Source organism: Stegostoma tigrinum, chromosome 11 (assembly GCF_030684315.1).
Source record: "Stegostoma tigrinum isolate sSteTig4 chromosome 11, sSteTig4.hap1, whole genome shotgun sequence".
Classification (NCBI taxonomy): domain Eukaryota; kingdom Metazoa; phylum Chordata; class Chondrichthyes; order Orectolobiformes; family Stegostomatidae; genus Stegostoma; species Stegostoma tigrinum.
In genome coordinates, this window is record NC_081364.1 from 80,733,017 (window position 1) to 80,749,426 (window position 16,410).

General features: G+C 46.0%; 1 non-coding gene across 1 annotated transcript; it reads left to right on the forward strand.

Moving 5' to 3' along the window:
* Positions 1-1,587: 1,587 nt before the first annotated feature.
* trnak-cuu (transfer RNA lysine (anticodon CUU)) lies at positions 1,588-1,660 on the forward strand. The gene has a single exon. It is a non-coding gene; the product is annotated as a tRNA-Lys (tRNA).
* The last annotated feature ends 14,750 nt before the right edge of the window (positions 1,661-16,410 follow it).

The following is a 16,410-nucleotide window of genomic DNA, read 5'->3' on the forward strand; positions in this document are numbered from 1 at the left end:
TCTCTGTGCCAAGACCACCACATTCCCGGTAAGGATGCAGTTTATCCTGCCTCACCTCGTTATTCCTGCCAAACTGGGAATGAAGAGATGAGAATACAAGTAAAGGTGAAGCAGAAGTGCTTGTGAAAGAGCAGAAAGGAACTTTATGATGAATCCAGCAGTAAAAGAGGAGATCCTGAAGCAGACTCCTGATGTCAAATGTGTTTTCTTTGCCAGTAAAACTCACTCACCGGCACTGCTTCAATTCAATGGTCCCTGCTTTGTGAGGCGGTATCTTTGCTGGTTGTTCACACTGTGAATGTTACCATTGTTGCTCATGTTCATGCTAACTCCACAACTCTAATGCATGTAAGCATCACACATAAACTGGAGATTGGAGCTGAAAACCGAGAGACCTCCAGCTATGCAACGAGACTGGCTCCCTGCATTAGGAGCTTCGGCAAAGCTTCATGCCAATAGCTTCAGTTTTGCAATTAGCCAGTGCATTCAGTTATTGAGAGAAAGATTGGTGTTTCAAGGCTACCCAAGAGCCCAGCTTCTTTTATTTTACTACCCTGTGATGTTTCCAGTGATACAGAAGATCGTCAATCGGGATTATGCCTTCAGGAGATAGCTTCGAAACTTTGTCAGCTCCACTGTTTTCTAGTCAGACCTCAGACATCCAGGTTTCAAAGCAGTTATTCTCAACATTGTGATCCGACAATTAAACCAACTATGTACCTGCATTTAGTTAATCGAAGTTTATGAAGAGATTTGGAATCAAACAAACCCATCAACGATCGTGTCTTCCCCAGCTCCACGCTCAGTGAGACTGGGATAAGCAGCAGGATTTTGTCATCACACTGTCCATGGCCACTGCATCTTCAATCAGCCGCTTGCTGCACATCCTTGACAGGCAAGATCCTACAACCAGGGCCAATCTTCTCCATCCACCAAGCACAGGATCAAGAAAAAAAAAAGGAAGATTTCTCCCGCTCAGTAAATCCCAGAGCACCATTGACACAATCTCCGAGTGAGTGGAATTTTCTCTTAGCTCCACTTGGGAAAACTTAACTGACACTCCCTATGAACGTCTCTTCTCCTGTGAAAAATGACATTTCACAAGGTGTGCAGCAGATTCTTCTTGATCTTTGAATAGTTTTTAACTGAAGTGTGAAAATCCAGCCCCCAAATGCGAAGCTACAGAAGTTGCTGATGTACTGATCAAACAAAGTGCTGAAAGTATTAAGTGAGACTGGGCAGACAGACACACATCTCACACAATCTGTAACAGAAATCACTGGGTTTATTGCAGCAGATTCACCATCCCAGAGTGACATACAGTCACATGGGCAGCTGAAGGATGAGGGCACGGACATTAAAATATGAATTTTGAATGTTAAATGAAAATGGGTTATTATGGTCTGAAGGAGTAACAGCTGAAAAGTGGAAGATGTAAATGATATTATTTGCGATTGAGCAGAATAAACTGGGAACTTGTGATGTTCGAGGTGGATCATCTTGGGCACATTGAAATGAGGTTGCAGGGGCTTTGGTGTGAAAAGGGAAAATAAGGATTTTAGATAAATAACAAGACAATCAAGTCAAGCCTGGCTAGCTCAGTTGGTAGAGCGTGAGACTCTTAATCTCAGCATCGTCGGTTCGAGCCCCACGCTGGGCGTCGTAGCTTCTTGCTGCTTTGCTTTCTGTGATGAAGCATAGCTTTCCAACGTTATCAGTGAAACGAGCAGCTGCAGCTATGCTGAAAACATGACTGCACTTCTGCTGCTGTGAAAATCCTGGTTTCCAGTTTCGCAGTGAAATTTGATTCCACTTCACTGGAAATCGCAGAGATCGTTTTGGACGTGCAGCCGCTTGTGTAATAAATGACAGGACTTGCAAAGGCGTTAACGCAACTCCAACCCTGCACCAATAAGATTGTTCGAAGTCACAAACTGACAATGGTCACGTCCTGGGCAGCTCCATGTGAAATGGAGCTGAAACAGAAATAACTAACTCTGGGGATACCACGGAAAACATCGATGACTTCTACTTGAACCCAATGGCTATCCTCCTCGCCCATTTTCTTGGCTGCTCGGTCGTGCCCTGCTACAATATTAATTTCACACCAAATGCTGATAGTTCTTCAATCAAAACAAATACCAACAGAAAGCTTCGGTCCCTCTCCATTGTGGGTAAGAACCTGGTTGTCAGGTGCAAGGGGCTTTTGGTACTGTTGCATGTGGCGCAGACCTGGCCTATTCCCTGGACCTGCGCCGCTGCGGTCACCCCGTCCATCTTCCACTTCATTTGGGGGTCGAGAATGGACCGGGTCCGCAGGGACACCATGTACGAAGACCTGGAAAATGGGGGAAAGGATGTACCGAACGCCACCCTCGCCCTGATGGCTACCTTTTGTGTGTGGCTGCATCAAGCTCTGGGTAAATCCTCAGTACGCAAACACCAAGTGTCACTACTTACTGAGGTTCTACCTGTCCCCGGTGTTGCGAAGGATGGGCCTGGCCTCGTTGCCGCGGAACACTCCGAGTAATTGGACCGTTGCATACCACTTGTCCTTCGTGGAGAAGTTTTTGAAAGGAGACACCTTTTGACCACAAGCCCGTCAGGTAGTGGTCAGCACGTAGTATCCTCGAGACCCTTCGGGAAAAGGAGAGGGTGGATCCTGTCGTGTGGTTCCCCTCGCAGACTCCCAAAATCGTTTGGCAGAATGCCTCATCGCCAGAACTTTCAAACAAGCACAAGGACATTACTTGGCTGGCAGTGAGAGGGGCTCTTCCAGTGAGATCCTTTATGCACACCCGGAATCTCTGCACCACCCCACGCTGCCCTTGAGGCGGATGTTGGGGTGATGAGACTGTCAATCACCTCCTTCTCCCTGCTCAACGGGCTGTTCCTGGAACGCACACCTAGACCAAAATCAACTGCGCCTGGAGGACCATCAATGCGGTGAAAGATGCTCTTTGGTCTGCCCGCAACTTGCTGGTCTGCCAGCTGAAAGAACTGACCCCGACCGAGTGTTGCAGACTGGCCCACTCCAAGGTCCGGGACTATGTGCTGATAACGCGCTAAAGCTTGGGGCAGCCGCCGCCAAGGTGCGTTGGGGAAAGACCACCGTATGAAACCCCTCGTCCAGAATGGAAAAAAAGGGCCCTATCTGGTAAATGGGCCCAGCTGGCGCCTTCCCCAACTGGTCAGGGGGCCAACGGGGACTCTGTGGGGAGACGACTGCCGGGGTATTTTCTTTGCCTTGTATTTTTTTTCTTCTTTGTTTTGTTTTTGCCTTTCGTTGGTGTCCGTACCCCCTGGGTAACCAGGAGCAGCTTGCATGACTGGGTCGGTGTATAAATGTTTTATTTTTTGTACTTTCTATGAATAAAGTATATTTTTTTCAAATAAAAACAAGTGATGAAACGTCTGAAAATGAACCTTGCAGCTCAGTGAGCAAACTTGCATCCTCGATACTAGTTCTGGTGAAATGGAGTTTAGGTACAGTTTAGAAACATCAAGGGACTGAAATCGACCGTGGTCCGTGTACATACACCCCAGTCAACTATCGTGGTAATTTTAGCAGAAGGCACTAAACAGGAAAGTGAAGACACCAAGAGAAAGGGGGAGCTCTAATTATGATGAATGGCCATTGACTTCAAGAGTCAGGTGACTTCAGTTGGCATAAAGGTTGGGCAAATTGAATCAGTTATCATTCCATAGAGGAGGAATTCCTGACGTACTTTTTAAATTAATTCACGGGATGAGGGCATCACTGGCTAGGCTAACATTTATTACCCATTCCTCAATGACCAGAGAGCAGTTAAGAGTCAAACACATTGCTGTGGGTCTGGAGTTACATGTAAGCAAGGAAGGCTGTTCACTTCCCTTAACGGATAACGGTTCGTATTGAATTTAAATTCCGCCGTCTGCTGCAACGGGATTCAAACACAAGTCCCCAAAGTACTATCTGGGTCTCTGGGTTAAGTGTCCAGTGATAACAACCTCAGGCCATCGTCTCCCCAATGAAGTGTGTGCTGTGCGGGTTTCTGGGTCAACACTTTGAGGAACCAACAAGCAAAACTGAAGTTTGAGGTGGGAAGACTGTGTCCATGCCCCCTCGGGGAAGTGAAACTCATTTTCACCCACAGAAGGAAACTAACAAGGACACCTTCCACCGAGAGTGCCAGAGGCTTTCGGAGAGAGCAACCCCCAGAAAGCAGAACGTCACTCACTTGGCTCTATTGTCCCATTCCAGACTCCAAAACTAGAACCTATTTACAGCAACAAATGGAAGTATTTGATGGATGCCCTGGGTTTGTGCTCCTCCCCCATTGCTCACCTGCAGTTTTCCTGCTTCACCTTGTACTTCCAGCCAAACATCACTGATGTCAGCTGCTTCCTGTCATTCCAAATGCTCCTCCTCAAGTGGAAGGACAAACAGCAATGTGGAAATTCAAACACATTTCTGGTCTGTGGAGGAAATGATACTGTTATAATTTCAGATAATTTTTAAAGGGCTCTTTTTGACCTTTGAAGCAGGGGGTGTACGAACACTATCACAGGCTCGAACTCACAACCACTTGTTTCTGAGACCAGTGCTCTGACCACTGAGCTGTGGAGCCAGGCACAAGACATGGAAAGAGGGTCTCATGTATTGGAAATGGCAAAAGAATAGATAACTGGAGACTATTATATATCAAGACGTAACAAAACCGAAACAGAGCAGAGGGGCATCATGTGCAGAAGGCTGGGAGAATGCAAGGCCGAATCAGACAGTGTCCTGAGTGCCATAAACTGATCTTTCCTGCTGGTCCAGTGATTACGATTCAGTGCCTTCACTGTCATAGCCTGTTCATGGTTATCATTTAAAGTAATAAATCTGAAATATTGACTGATCTTGAGAAGCAGAATTACGTCACTGGTCAGTCAAAATCGATTCACTCCATGTTACAGTCCCACATCAGCAATGCCAGCTGAAACTGCCTGATGTGCAATCAGTTTAAAACAAGAATAGAGGGGAGGTCAGGAAAAGTGAAGGGCAATGGTAGTTTGTGAGAGTTGGCTGGAGGCCAAGTGGAGTCAGGTTCAATGTGGGTGCTGAAGACCAGTCTTCACTGTTACCCTGTTATACAGATCACATTGGATCAATCACACAAGGACCCTCCTTTGTGTGTTGTCCTTTGCACATCACAACTCGGGTCAGTGCCTCGAGGGGCTCGGATACTTTTAATTTGGCAACTAACTCAGGTCAGTTTTGCACAAACTAAGCTGTGTCGGGACACTATTTAAACGGACCACCACTCATTGCAATGACCCAGAACTATGCAGAAAGAGGAAGAACACCAATACAAAATCTTTGCTTTGAATGGAAATCCCTGCAATTTCATCCGCAGGTGCTGACTAAACAGCAACACCAAGAGGACACATTATGCCCTAACACACTGGACACACTGCCATACATCAAGAACATATCAGAACTGACAACTCCTATGAGCACGAGGAGTTACGGTAGCACACAAGCCCAAAGCCATGCTACGACAAACATTCTCAAGGATTAAAGACCCCATACCCACGACATGCAGAACTGACATTGTTTACAAAATACCGCGCAACGATTGCCACGAACATTATATCAGACAGACAGGAAGGAAACTAGCCATCAGTGTACATGAACATCAGCTGGCAGCAAAATGACATGACAAACTTCCCCTAATATCAGTACACCCGGATAATGAAGGCCATCAGTTTAACTGGGACAACATAACCGTAGTAGTGCAATTCAAACACAGACACACATGGGAATTCCTAGAGGCATGGTTCTCAATCCATAATGCAGTCAGCAAACATATAGAATTGGACCCCATATGCAACCCATACAGAACAGAATGCACAATGACAGAAGTCGCCGGAACGGACAGGCAGTATAAATTCCAAGTGGAGGAGAACAACATCACTTCATCGGAAGTCTCACCCATGAGGTTACCTCGCATGGTGATGAAAAGTCTAAACGAAAACAAGCTCACAACTTGTTAACTTTACTGTTTTATGTGTGGCTCAGTGTCATTCTTTGTGATATTATACACACACTGTCCTACCTGCTTATCCCGCTGTACACAAGGTTTCTCAACAAAAGGCAGCTTTATGTGGAACATAAGCAGTTTCTCCTGACAATGGGTACCGTTGCCATGAGCTGGGATATGAAATAGACTGTGAGCTGAAGTAGCCCCACACTCGTGTTACTCATTTACCTTTCAATTTCAATTTTCACTTTCCAACACCAGCGATCCACTCACTTCAGCTGCTGGGAACCTGACAAAAACAGCGTTGGGCAGACATTCCTCTTCGGGAGAGTCTGTCAATTTGCAAGGGTAGAAAAGCTGTCAACTTTACTTGAGTGAGACAGGATACAATATTCCAAACTTCCAATTCAAATTCAGATGCCGTATCAATTACTCCACTGGCTCCACACATCTTGTTGCAGCTTTCATCCTGTCGATTGTGATGTAATCAGGGATACTGGCGGAAAAACCATTTGCAAGGTGAATATCCAGCAAAATAATCAACGTCACTGCTGCACTTCAATGTTCTCCACTTTGTGAAGCGGTGAATGTCACTGGCAAACGAAACACATTAGCCCTCACATGCCTGCTTCACTGTCACCTGTTTCTTTGCCACCTGTTTCTCTGCTGGAACTTGCCATTGTTTTATTCACAGTCATTGCAAAATTCTGCCTCACATATCTTTTTTTATTACATAATCTCCTCGCAACTTAAAAACATCCCCCAGTCTTGAAATCTCCCACCCTTGGGAAATGATGACCATAATTCATACTACCTACATGTCTCATTATTTTATGAACTTCTAACAGGCCGCCTCTCAACCTCTTAAGCACCAGCGAGAAAAGTCAAAGTCTATCCGACCTTTCTTTATAAATCAAACCTTCCATACCAGGCAATATCCTGGTAAACCTCTTCTTAAAACTCGCCAGCTTCATAATATGCCTCCTGTAATTGTGCGACAGAAACCGCACACTGTATTCCAGAAGAGGTCTCATCAACATCCTGTGCAACCTCAATATGACTTCCCAACTCCTAAACTGAAACGATCGAGCAATGAAGGCTGGCGTGCCAAAAGCATGTTTAACGACTGTCTAAATGTGATGCAAACTTCAAATAATCATATACCTGGATCCCCTAGGTCCATGAGTAGACACCTTAACAGTGAGACAAAGTCTGTGGGAGGATGGGGAATAGTTTTGAATTTCTTTGACCTCACATCGAAAGAAATTATTTGCACACATGCAGCCGAATAAGATCAACAATTCATTCTTCGTGAAGAACGATAAATGAACCTGAACATTTTTCCATTAAAAAGTTAGACCCTCTCGAGTCAGAAGAGAGACGTCGCTGTTCTGTTTCTGAGCTTATGTTATCCAACGAGTTCTGTACCATGTCATTCATTCACCATATCCTGATACATGAACTTTGGATCACTCTCCAAAGGTATCAGTAACTATTGCCAATCCTCAGTTACATCTGGATAATTTGATGTTTGACCTTTCTGAACCAGTACAGGTCGTGTGGTGAAGTCGCACTTGCAATGATATTAGGTAAGGAGTTACCAAATGATCATGAAGAATTAGTGATGTTTTCCAAAAGGACAATTTAAATGTTTTCACATTTTTGATTCAATTCAATGATCTGACATATTACACAAGGTTGTCATAAAACAATATTTGATACCAGGCACTTATTAGGACAAGTGACCCAAAACTGGCCAAAGAAGTAGGTTTCAAGGAATATCCTGAACAAACAAAGGGGCTTTGAATCCAGGGATGTTGAGGGAATAAATTCAAGAGCTTATGGCCTTGGAAGCTGAAAACATGAAAAAGGTGGGAGAGTTAAAACCAGAAATCTACTGGCTGTTGGAAGTCAGGGAGAACAAATGTCTTGAAGGAAAAACCAAAAGAACAGTAGATGCTTGAAAGTAGTAACACAAGCAGAAATTGATGAAAAACTCAGCTTATCTGGCAGTGCTTATGGAGAAAGAGCCGCATTATTGTTTTGTGTCCAGTGACCCTTCTTCAGATATACCTCAGAGGGTTTTGCAGGTGGAGGGACTATCAAACGAAGGAGGTATAATGACAAAATTTCAAAATAAGGACATGAATTTCAATACCTTGGTGCTTTGCCACCCAGAAAATGTGCATGTTAATGAGCACAGGATGGCAAAACTCGAAGATGCTGAAATGGGTGAGAGTAAACACATGGGCAGCAGATTTTTGGATCATCTCAAGATTTCAGGGAAGTAGAATTAAGAAGCTGGCCGGGAGTGTGTTTGGGGAGTTAAGTCGAGAGGTAACAAAGGAATGGATGAGAGTTTCAGCAGCAAATGAACTGAGATGCTGCTGAGGTTGAAATTGTATGTGGTCTTTGTGATAATGGGCGGGGTGTGAGTAATGTGGTTGGAAGCTCAGCTTGGGGTGAAATATTGCACCATGACTGTGAGCAGTGTGTTACCAGCCAGTTACCAGGGGCAGGGATGGAGTCAGTGGTGAGGGAGTGGAGTTTGGCTGCCAGCCTGAATTGATATTTAGCATTTTCTATTTAAATATGATCTATACCCCTTTTCAAACAGGAACGGACTTGGCAGCAGAACTAATTTGTGAACCAACTGTCGGCTTTATTGAGACAAAGTGTGGAGTTTATCTGTTATGAAGTAAACTACAGTGACAAACTGAGACAGCTATTTCCAGGTCCACTGGACCCGGTGTGGCATCCTCTACATTGGGGAAACCAAGCGGAGGCTTGGAGACCGCTTTGCAGAACACCTCCGCTCAGTTCGCAACAAACAACTGCACCTCCCAGTCGCAAACCATTTCCACTCCCCCTCCCATTCTTTAGATGACATGTCCATCATGGGCCTCCTGTAGTGCCACAATGATGCCACCCGAAGGTTGCAGGAACAGCAACTCATATTCCGCCTGGGAACCCTGCAGCCTAATGGTATCAATGTGGACTTCACCAGTTTCAAAATCTCCCCTTCCCCAACTGCATCCCTAAACCAGCCCAGTTCGTCCCCTCCCCCCACTGCACCACACAACCAGCCCAGCTCTTCCCCTCTACCCACTGCATCCCAAAACCAATCCAACCTGTCTCTGCCTCCCTAACCGGTTCTTCCCCTCACCCATCCCTTCCTCCCACCCCAAGTCGCACCCCCATCTACCTACTAACCTCATCCCATCTCCTTGACCTGTCCGTCTTCCCTGGACTGACCTATCCCCTCCCTACCTCCCCACCTATACTCTCTCCACCTATCTTCTTTACTCTCCATCTTCGGTCCGCCTCCCCCTCTCTCCCTATTTATTCCAGTTCCCTCTCCCCATCCCCCTCTCTGATGAAGGGTCTAGGCCCGAAACGTCAGCTTTTGTGCTCCTGAGATGCTGCTTGGCCTGCTGTGCTCATCCAGCCTCACATTTTATTATCTCTATTTCCAGGTAAATGTGGATTATACTGCTTATGCCAATAACTAGGCAGTAGAGCAGTGATACAACTTATTGGAGTTTTTGCAGCCTCGGTCTTCAAACTTTTTCTTCTGTCATGGACTTTTATCTTCTGATTCTCGTTGCTTACCATTGCACAGACCTTTCTTGAGAATGTCCTTTATGCTTGTTCTTTTTTGATTAACCTCCCTCTCTGCCCAATCACAGTTCATATGAACAACACTCACCTCACTTCACCACGTGATGTTCTTCATATTCATAGTTATTCTCTTTACATCTTACCTGAGGACTACTAGACCTGTATTTATTATCCTTATTTCCCCGCCATTTCTCTATTCGCTGACAGAGCGGTATCAAGAGTATCTTTAGCTTTGAGCTGCAGGAACCCTTTTCAATCGCGACTTATTAAAAAATAACAAAAGAACTGGGATGTTGTAAATCAGGAACAAAAACAAAGTTGCTGGAAAAGCTCAGCAGGTCTAGCAGCATCCGTGAAGGTAAAAAGACAGAGTTAACGTTTCGGGTGCAATGCCCATTCCTCAGAGCGACTTATTAAAACCCCAGGATCGCTGATGTAACAATCTTTCTCATCCAGTTCTCAGTCTCATTTGTCTCAAAATGCAACATTGTGACGACGATCATTAGCTTCTCACATTGCCAACACAAAGCACTGCGCATGCTCCAGCTGACAATGGCGTCTGGGTGATTGATGTCAGCGAGGGGCCAATAGGGGCACAGGGGTGCCGTGCATGACTGGCGGATGTCGCTGCCATTCTAACCAATCAGAATGAGGAGGGGGCGGGATCGGTGTGAACCACGTGCTCATCCACGAGAGCAGCGCAGAGTTGCTCAGATAATTTGAACCGCAGATGCTGGAGAATCCGAGATAACATGGTGCAGAGCTGGATGAACACAGCAGGTCAAGCAGCATCGGAGGAGCAGGAAAGCTGACGTTTCGGGCCTAGATCCTTCGCTGAGACCAAGATTTGTGCAATTGAGGTAAGAGCAGGACACGGTAAAGAAAGCAAAATGGCTGAAAGCTGGAGGGAAGTAATATTTGTATGGGTTTGGAAGGTTTACAAACAGTTAGTGCACGTCGGAAAACACACATTTGAAACTCCCAGACTCACATTTGCAGAAAACAAATCAATGCCTCAGATGACGATAGGTGTGTGTGACCGTCACCATCTTTATTGGGGGCAATGATCCGCGGGGCGTATGTGCGGCAGCTTTGAAACTTTAAAAGGGCCGAGGTGAAGCTGGGCGCATGCGCGGCCGCCTCTGGCTGAAAGTGAGAGAACAAGGTGTGGGGCTGGAGGAACACAGCAGGACAGGCAGCATCCGAGGGGCAGGAAAGCTGGCATTTTCGGGCCTAGACCCTTCAGAAATGGGGAAGGGGCAGGGGATACTGAAATAAACAGGGAGACAGGTGGAGAGGAGACAGACAAGTTAAAGAGGTGGGAATGGAGCAGGTAAAGGTGAATGTAGGTGGGGATAGGTCAGTCTCGGGAGGAGGGGATAGGTGAGAGGAAGAACATGTTAGGGAGGCGGGGATGAGCAGTTGTTTATTGCGAACTGAGCGTAGATGTTCTGTAAAGTGATCCCTAAGCCTCTGCTTGGTTTCCCTGATGTAGAGGAGGCCACAACGGGCACAGCAGATGCAGTACAGCACATTAGCACCTGCATTCCCCATACAGATGGCCTAAAAGCCCTATACTATTTCCTGTCCTGCAGGTCTGACTAGTTCCCCTCCACTGACCCCCTTATGCGCTTAGGTGAGCTCATCCTCACCCTCAACAATTTCTCTGTCAACTCCTCCCACCTCCTACAGACAGAGGGTGGCCATGGGTACCCGCATGGGCCCAAGCTATGCCTGCCTCTTTGTCGGAACAATCCCTCTTCCGTACATACACTGGCCCTGAACCCCACCTCTTTTTCCGGTACATGGATGACTGTATTGGCGCTGCCTCGTGCTCCCATGAGGAGCTCGAACAGTTCATCCACTTCACCAACACCTACCACCCCAACGTTAAGTTCACCTGGGCCATCTCTTAACACCTTTCTCACCTTCCTGGACCTCTGTTTCCATCTTGGGCAACCGTCTGGAAACCAATATCCAGTTCAAGCCCACCGACTCTCTCAGCTACCTAGAATACACCTCCTCCCACCCACCGCCCTCAAAAAATGCCATCTCCTATTCCCAATTCATTCACTTCTGCCGAATCTGCTCCCAGGATTCCACTCCCGTACATCTGATGTCCTTCCTTTTCAAGGACCGCAACGCTGCTCCCCCCACAGTGATCGAGAATGCCCTTGACCGTGTCTCCCGCATTTTTCCACAACTCCTCCCTCGCGCACCGTCCCTGCAATAACAACCGAAAAAGAATCTCCCTCATCCTCACGTACCACCCCACCAATCACCGGATCCAACGCATCATCCTCTGACATTTCTGCCATCAGCAATCCGACCCCAACACCAAAGACATTTTCCCCTCCCCACCCTTGCCTGTTTTCCGGAGGGACCACTCTCTCCGTAACTCCCGTGGCTCCACACTCCCCTCCAGCCCCACCACACCTGGCACTCTTCCCTGCAACCGCAGAAAGTGCTACACTTGCCCCCACACCACCTCCCTCACCCCCATCCCAGGCCCTAAGAAAACTTTCTACATCAAGCAAATGTTCACCTGCACATCTGCTAATGTGGTATACCGCATCCCCTGTACCCGTTGTGGCCTCCTCTACATTGGGGAAACCAAGCGGAGGCTTGGGGACTGCTTTGCAGAACACCTACACTCGGTTCACAATAAACAACTGCACCTCCCAGTCGTGAACCATTTCAACTCCCCGTCCCATTCCTCAGACGAAATGCCCATCCTGGGCCACCTGCAGTGTTGCAACGATGCCACCCAAGGGTTGCAGAAACAGCAACTTGTATTCTGCCTGGCAACCCTGCAACCCAATGGTGTCAATGTGGATTTCACAAGCTTCAAGATCTCCCCTCCCCCAACTGCATCCCAAAACTTGCCCAGGTTGTCCCTGCCTCTCTAACCTGTTCTTCCTTTCTCCTATCCCCTCCTCCCACCTCAAGCTGCACCCCCATTTACTGCCTACTAACCTCATCCCACCCCCCTGACCTGTCTGTCCTCCCTAAACTGACCTATCACCTCACTACCTCCCCACCTATACTCACCTTTACCTGCTCCATGCTGGCATCTTTGACTTGTCCGTCTCCTCTCCACATATCTTCTCTCTCCATCTTCGATCTGTCTCCCTATTTAGTTCACAACCCAATTATCTCAGGATTTTGAACGTTGAAGGAGAAAGCAGCACTCACACTTTGGACAAATGCAAATGGTTTGTGTATAAGAGTCTGAAGATTCATCTGAAATGTCCTAACACCATCGCAGTGACACTTGGGAGACACTGTGGAAATGGGCAGATTGCAAGAAGGAATTTCTTCATCCATCCCAGCTGGAAACTGACCACCAGAGTCACACTGGAGAGAAACCATTCACCCGCTCTGATTGTGGTATGGGATTCACTCAGTCATCTAACCTGTTTAAACACCAGGGAGTTCACACTGGAGAGAAACCATTCACTTGCTTGGAATGTGGGAAAGCATTCACTCAGACAACTCACCTGCTGATACACCAGCAAATTCACACTGGAGAGAGACCATTGGCCTGTTCTATGTGTGGGAAAGTTTTTCTGACTCGAATTCCCCTCTGACACACCAGCGATTTCACTCTGGGGAGAGACCATTCGTGAGCTCTGAGTGTGGGAAAGCATTCACTCAGTCATCCAAACTGTCACAAAGAACCACAGTTGAAGGATTTTGCTATCACGCTCACGATCAAATGAACCATAGTTTTTGGCTGTTTGTACTGATGTTACTAATCCCTGCTCAATTAAAGGTGCTGATGTTGTGAATAAAATGTTAATAACAGTTGTATATTTGTCAGGTGGAGCTTGGAAATAGTCACATCACGACACATTCACACTGACTAAAGACTATCCACCAGCACAGTATGTGAAAAGGGATTTCCTGGTCCATCAGGACTGGTTAACTAGCAGCAAATTTGAGTAACTTTTTTTTAAATTCTGCTGTTAGCTGTCTCCAAACCAGGTATTTTTGGGCTTGTTTCTGGAGATCGTAGAATCCCTCCAGTGTGGAAGCAGATGACTTGGCCCATCAAGTCCACACTGAACCTATGAAGAGTGTCTTACCCAGACCCTGTCTGCGCTGGTTTCCTCCCACAGTCCATAAATGTGCAAAATAGGTCGATTGACTATGCTAAATTACCCTTAGTGTCTTGTGTGCAAAATGCAAGGACAGAGTAGGGTGTGAGACTGGATGGGATGCTCTTTGCAGGGTTCGTGTGGACTCAATGGACTGAATGGCCATCTTCCACACTGTAGGAATTCTATGATGATCTCGATGGCCCTTTATTTATTAGTTATGTCTGCACACCTTTTACAATTACTGATCCTATTGCTCTCCACAGACACATTTCGACTTTTAATAGGTATTTGTCGATTTGTAAACAGTCGTAATGTTTCCTTTTGATTTTTGCCCACAAAATGAAAGTTTTAAGTCTAAACAAAAGATTGGGAGGTGTCCAGTACTATATACCCGATTGCATTTTCCCAATCGGCTATGAAACCTGGTGTCCATTGTGACTCTGTTCGCATTGGGGCCGGGGGCGGAATGCAGTCTCTTCAAATCTTTACCTGTTGTCCATAGCAGTGATGGATTTCATGATGAATACGTATGCACCAGATAGCATACAATGTCTTGGTTTATTTTCTATTTAGTCTGCTGTACTTTACTCCACAGAGACCGAGATAATGGTCTGGGGACCTAGGTTTGAATCCCACCATTCCAGATGGTGGAATTTGAGTTTTTAAAAAAAAATCTGGAAATAAGAATCTAATGATGACCGTGAATCCATTGTCATTGTTGGAAAAACCTATGTCCTTTAGGGAAGGAAACTGCCATTCTTATCCAGTAATATCAAGATCCCATGAATGATTTTAAAAAAAAAATCTCCCGCAAATACATTTATCTCTGTCTTAATTTATTTGACAACTGACAGTTCAAACTGGTTGATGGCTACTTTCACTTTTGATCAAGTTGTGGCCATTTCATGGTTGAAACAAAAAAAAGTGCATGAATGGAACCATAGTTGTTCTCGTAGGAACAATGCATGCTCTGACATGTTTGAAAAAAAGCCTCATCTCACTTATGAGCCAGATATCAAAGCTGACCAGATCCTGATGCTGTGGACCGTGAAAGTGAAATTCTTCACCGTCTTATCCACTTGTGTTGCTATTTCAGGGAGCTATGAAACTCCCAATCTCCTGAACACCTTTGAGAATTTCATCAAACTGACCCCCAATGGCAAGAATGGAGAGGGTCAGCTTGGATTGATGCTCATAATTCAGGCTCAACCAATCTCCTGGAGCATTTTGAGAATGCAATTAGTAGTGAGTGTGGCCACCTCTCTGTACTATAGTGATACAGATCCTCTGATCGTGCTTGCCCCACATGGCTGATATTGAATAATTCCTTGGACATGCTGTGTCAGGATCTCCTGACTGAATCCTGTCTCCCTTGCCCTGACTGAGAACTGTTTCCCTGAGACTTTGCGACGTGACCATTTGGTCGAAACATGTGTTTGTTGCCACAGCTGCTGACCAGCCCTTGACTGACTGCTGGTAATAACGATGCTAAGCTGCCTGGCTCATGCCTGTGATAAACAACCAGGCAAGACAGGAGCACTGTGAAACATTAAGTTCTAGTTGAGACATCAAAGTGCAAAAATACCAGAGAAAGGCAGAGATATTGTGGCAGAACACGTCTCAGGTGCTGAAAAGCTTGCAGAGTTCTTACAGAAAGCATGTACTTTGCAGACAGGCAATTCTGCATCTTGATGTAGCATTTTTATCTAACTTCTGGCTCATTTTGGTAGATTTGCAAATATCTCCTGGCCTGGCTAATGTGAGAATTGGCTTGGTCATTTGCAGTTGTGTCCCATGTCAGTGAATTGGTAATCTGATTAAACTCACAGGCCTTGACTTGAGAAAAATAAAGCACATATTTGATTGGTTGCTGTTGCACTCAAATGAAAAACGTGCAGTGTATATGCCATATCCTTTCGTGGCTCAGTGTTTCCAAAATCTCTAGTTCAATACATCCCAGGTCGTCACCATCAAAGTCAAAACTAGTGAGTACTTCGATCGCTTCATCTTTTGTTTTTTTTCTGAAATGCTATTTGTAATGAGGTAGTATTGGCAGGCAATTTTCTTTTACTTCTGTTGCCATGTGTGAATATTCAGGGATGGTGTTGGTGGGAAGATGCGACATGCACCACACATGAGGCACGAACATTGGAACAAGTGCTGAGCATGCAGAAAAGGAGAGATTAACGGTTACCTTGGAAAAAGCATATTTGGAGAAAGTTGGGTGAGAGTGCTGAGAGAAAGCACTTTGGCGGCATGGTGGCTCAGTATTTAGCACTGCGGCCTCACAGCACCAGGACACGTGTTTGAATCCAGCCTTAGGTGACTGCCTTTGTGGAGTTTGCACATTCTCTCTGTGTCTGTGTGGGTTTCCTCAGAGTGCTCTCACAGTCCAAAGATGTGCAGGCTAGGTAGATTAGCCATGTTAAATTGCCTGTAGTGTGAAGGGAGAGGTCGATTAGGTGGGGTATAGGTCTGGCTGGGATACTCTGAGGTTTGATGTGGACTTGTTGGGCTAAGGGCTGTTACGGTTCCAGAGTGCTGAGCTGCTGGAGATTACAAGGTCCAGAGCTGGATGAACACAGCAGGCCAAGCAGCAAAGGAGCAGGAAGTCCGATGCCTCAGGCCTAGACACCCTTCTTCAGTTTTTGATAAGGCTGTTTTTAAAATTGGTTTAA